Source organism: Eulemur rufifrons, chromosome 29, assembly GCF_041146395.1.
Source record: "Eulemur rufifrons isolate Redbay chromosome 29, OSU_ERuf_1, whole genome shotgun sequence".
NCBI classification, from domain to species: domain Eukaryota; kingdom Metazoa; phylum Chordata; class Mammalia; order Primates; family Lemuridae; genus Eulemur; species Eulemur rufifrons.
In genome coordinates, this window is record NC_091011.1 from 12,971,375 (window position 1) to 12,976,470 (window position 5,096).

The following is a 5,096-nucleotide window of genomic DNA, read 5'->3' on the forward strand; positions in this document are numbered from 1 at the left end:
AAAAAAAAAAAAAAAAGCGAGGCAAGAGTAAAGATTCATGAAAAGAAATCTCAGGGAAATAAGTATGAAGGGAGAATTTTATATACAGTCATGGTATATTCTAAGTATTAAGGCAGTTTTAAATATGCAAAGAATTAGAGAATTCTATAACCACAACCCATTCATGAGCAATCTACTGGAGTATGAGCATCATCTAACCAAGATATCACTGGAAACAAAGCAAAAAGACCACTAATGAGAATTTAATATTAGATCTAAAACTAAATTAAAAACGAGGATAAAAGTAAAAGTATAATATTATATGTCCCATATTATGTGTTACATGCTGTAACAATGTCATACTAACATAGGTGAATGGCATTTAAATAATTTAAAGAAAAAGATTTATATAATGTCCCATAGAACATGACCCAACTATATAATGCATGCATATTACTCAATTAAACAAGTCTTTCAGAAAGGCTAAACATAAAGGGATGAGCTACTGCCAACTGCCACCTGTCACTAAGGCTGCCACCATGAAGCCCCTCACTACTACAGAGAGGAGGCTGCTCTCCAAGCACTGATTGATGGGCTACCTCACCAATGCCAGGAGGAAGAAAGAAGAGGTGACACAAATAAAACTGGCATTTCTTCAGGCTAAGGAAGAATAAGTGCACTGTATCTTGTCTCTCACAATGAATGAAACTATAAAACCTGGACCAGCAGTGAGTTTAACTTTTTTTTTTTCCTCCAGCATTTCACAACCTGATCTCAATACAATTTAAAACTTGAAAGGGAGTACTAGAGGTACAAACAAAGAGGACTCCAGGAGAAACCCTCTGGTTCTGCGTTGAGCAGTGGAAAAAGAACTTCTAACACTTGGGGGAGGAAACCATATTTTTCTGTTAAGTTTTCTTTTATGGCAATGGTTGTAGCAATAGCAGTGGCAATAGAGGTCCTTAGAACCTACATTTCTAAAGGAGAAGAATATTCCTCTGTGATCAGATGAATTGTGGTTCCAAGAGATTCTAGCAAATTCATTGCTATTTCTCTCTTTCTGTCCTCCTGCTGCTTAGCTCTGCACATGGCTACAATCATAGGAAGTGTATATCAAAATGATGAAACTAGAGTTCTGGATTTGGGTTAGGAAGACTAAAAAAGGGAGCTCCAGGGAAGCAGAAAGTACCACGGAGAAAGTGGAGATGGAGTACCTCAGAAACATGACCCCATGAAGTTGCTGATGAACTCCTGGGCTCACCCTGGAATTGTATGTGTGTGGATCTAATGTGAAACTGTTTACCAAATAGTTTGAGAATTGCACTAAGGAATATACCAGCACACAGGTCTCAGACCAGCCAATGAGTGGTGCACATGGGAAAATTTGAATTTAAGCCTTTAAAAGCAGAGTGGATATTAAAACTACAATCCACAGAAGACTAGTAATAGCTTGCAGCCTAAACCAAGTAAGGTTGTTTTCCTGAAAAAACAAAACATAGCATTCTCCACAGGATTTAAATAAAGTCCCAAGTATCAAAATGTAGTATTCAAAATTTGCAGTACACAATTCAAGATTACTCATCATAAAAGCTACCAGAAAAATCTCACTCATGTGGTAAGAGACAATCAAAACAGACTCCAACATAGAAAGGACACAGATGTTGGTTTCATCTGACAAAGATTTCAAGTAGCTATTATAAAAATGCTCAAGGAAGTAATGAAAACAATGGAAAGATAAAAAGTTTCAGAAAAAAAAAAAAAAAAGAAATAGAAGATATAAATAAGAACCAAAGGAAATAGTAGAACTGAAAAATATAATAATCAAAATTAAAAACTCAATGAGTGAATTTGATACCAGAATGGAGACGACAGAAGAAAAAAATTAGTGAATTTGAAGATAGATCAATAGAAATTATCCAGTCTAAATAGCACAGAGGAAAAAATAAAGATTGGGGAGGGAGGGAGATGAACAGAGTCCCAGGAAGCTGCGGGAAAATACCAAAATGTCAACGTTTGTGACAAAGGAGTTTCAGAAGGAGAGGAGAAAAAGCACAGTGCAAAAAAAAAAAAAAAAAATTTAAAGAAATAATGACTTAAAACTTTCCAAATTTGTGAAAAGATATAAATGCAAAGATTCAAGAAGCTGAATGAACCCCAAAGGGTTAGGATAAACCACACATATACAAATCATGCCCAGATATAACATAATTAACTCAATGAGAACAAAGAAAATATCTTGAAAATAGCTCAAAAATGGTATATTACTGATAGGAGAGCAACTTTTGGAAAACTGATTTTTAATAAACCATTTATTCCAGAAGGAATTGAGATAACATTTTAAACTGTTTAAAGAACAGAACTATCAACCCAAAATTCTATATTCAGAAAAAAATATCCTTCAGAAATGAAGTAAAATAAAGATATCCTCAGATAAGGAAAACTATGAAAACTCATTGCCAGCAAATTTTTTCTAAAAAATTACTAAAGGAACTCCTTCAAACAGAAAAGAATTTATACCAGAATGTCAGTAATGAAGGAAGAGGAACAGAAATAGTAAATATTTACGTAAATATGATGGACTTTTGGACTATACTTTTCTTCTAAGACTCTTGAAAATACATTTTAATTATAAGAGCAAAAATTATTACATTATCTGACAGAATTTTCAGTGTATGCAAATGTATTAAATAATATATAAGATAACTAAACCATAAAATGGGAAGGATACAGGATAAATTAAAAATATAAATAAATTTTAAAGTGGAGTACTAAAAATGTCAAAAATAATCCAAAAGAAGGCAGGAAAAGGAAACTAAGCAATAAAAAAGAAAAGGAACAAACAGAAAACAAATATTAAAATAGTAGACATAAATCCAAACATAATTATATTAAATATAAATGGTTAAAACACACCATTTAAATGATACATTTTCAGAATGACTGTTACTTTCTACAAGAAACTCACTTGAACTATGGTGATACAGATAGGTTAAAAGTTAAATTCTGGATAAAGGTATACCATGCAAACACCAATCAAAAAAATAGGAGTAACTATATTAATATCAGACAAATTAAACTTCAGAACAAAGAAAATTACCAGGAATGAAGAGGGACATTACATATTTATAAAACAGTCAATTTGCCATTCTTACCTGGTAGGGGAGATACCATGACCACAAAGGTGTTTTTTCCAGGGTGAGGCTTATCCATTGCACTTCCGATGTGCTGAGCCCTGAGGTTGCCCAAATGTGGGAAACTCAACTGCATAATTTGTAGTAGTGGGAGACTTCATTTGCTCTTTCCTCTAAAAAAAAGGGAGTCAATTTACCAAGAAGACATCAAAATCCTAAACATGTAGGCACCTAACAAAAGAGCTTTTTAAAAATGAAACAAAATCTAAAAGAACTGAAAAGATAAATAGAAAAACTCACAATTACTGTCAGAGACTTCAACTCTTTCAGTAATTGATGGAACTGGTAGTCAGGAAATCAACACGGATATAGAAGATAAGAAAAACATCACCGACCAACTGGATTTATTTGATGTCTATAGAACACTTCACCCAACAACAGGAGAATATCTACTCTTTTAAATTGTACAAGTAACATTTACCAAGATAGATGACATAGTGAGTCATAGACCAAATCTTAACAAATTTAAAATAATTTAGATCATATAAAATATGTTATCTGACTTTAAAATGTTTAAAACAAATCTCAATAATAGAATGATAGAAGGAAAATCTTCAAATACATGGAAATAAAACAATACTCCTAAAAAATTCAGTCAAAGAGAAGGTTTCAAGGAAAAATTGAAAATTTTTTGAAGTGAACAAAAATAAAGTACAACATATTAAATTCTGTGGGATACAGTTAATCAATGCTTAGAGGAAAGTTTATAACATTAAATGCCCATATTAAAAAACCTCAATGGTAAATGTGGCCCACTGTTTGAAGTGCCTCATAAAGTTATACAGTCCTTCCATGAAGGAGGTAAAGGAACCCTTATCTTGATCCAGACACTGTACTAAGCATTTACCCGTACTTTCATATTTCACCATCATAACAAACCTAGAAGGCAAATATTCTCATTATAATCATTTTACAAATGAGGAAACTGAGGCTGAAGAGGCTAACTTACCCAAAGCCACCCAAATCCATTGTCAAGGCTAATTTAGCTGCTCAGTAAAACAACGGCTAAATGATTAAAACACTAAATAAACAAACAATGCCTGCATGGGGAAATGAATGGATGGATACACTGATAGATGAAGGAATAAATGGAAAGGTAATAGGTAGAGAAATTTTTTAAAACACGATAGATGAGGGAGGAGGACAGAACTTTAACTGTAAAATTAAATAAACAAATAAATAAAAAGTGGTAGAGTCATGATTTGAATGTACTGTGTATAAAACCTGTGGAAAAATCATAGTCCTTCCACTGTAAGGGTAATTCCTCAGTGCACCATAACTGTTATCTAAAATGCTTGTTAGAGCCACAGATGCCCAGCTTCCCCCTTATGACAGCCCAGTTACATGGGTCTATGAAGGAAAAAGGGAATCTGTGTTTTTATCAAACTAAGAGAAATTGTGGAGATGCTTTAACATATTCATAATAAAGATGTAGGTGATATAAGGCACTGCCTCAGTCTTTGGAGAGATGATTATTTCAGTTTACAACAACACAGAAAAATGTACCAAACCCCATAGCGTGGGAATTTTGCTTTATGATTAATGTAGCAGTACGTTATGGGGATGGGTTCCGTGATTAACAGAGGAACTGTGCTATGTCTGCGAAGATGTGAATCAGCTACAGGAAGGGAGTCGTCAGGCTAAGGTCATCTGGGTATCTCAGGGCCTTTGTGTCTGAGCCTGGCAGAAGTCCTTAAGGAACTTTTCATTATTTCATTCAACAAATATGTCTAGGAATGCACAATAATAATTTAAATTTTCCTGAGGCATGCATTTGAATATTTTTGGTGGATATATAGAGTGAGCGTTAACCATCCAGAATCTGCCTTTGTCCACTCTTTATCACTTACAATATGAATTTTGTGGAATAGTACTAATTTTGTGCCATGATGTAACCCCTTCCCCCCAAAATTTCATTACCAAAGT

The 5,096-nt window shown here is 33.6% G+C and overlaps 1 non-coding gene across 1 annotated transcript; it reads left to right on the forward strand.

Moving 5' to 3' along the window:
• Positions 1–3,123: 3,123 nt before the first annotated feature.
• LOC138377763 (U1 spliceosomal RNA) lies at positions 3,124–3,284 on the forward strand. The gene has a single exon (XR_011231907.1). It is a non-coding gene; the product is annotated as a U1 spliceosomal RNA (small nuclear RNA).
• Positions 3,285–5,096: the final 1,812 nt, after the last annotated feature.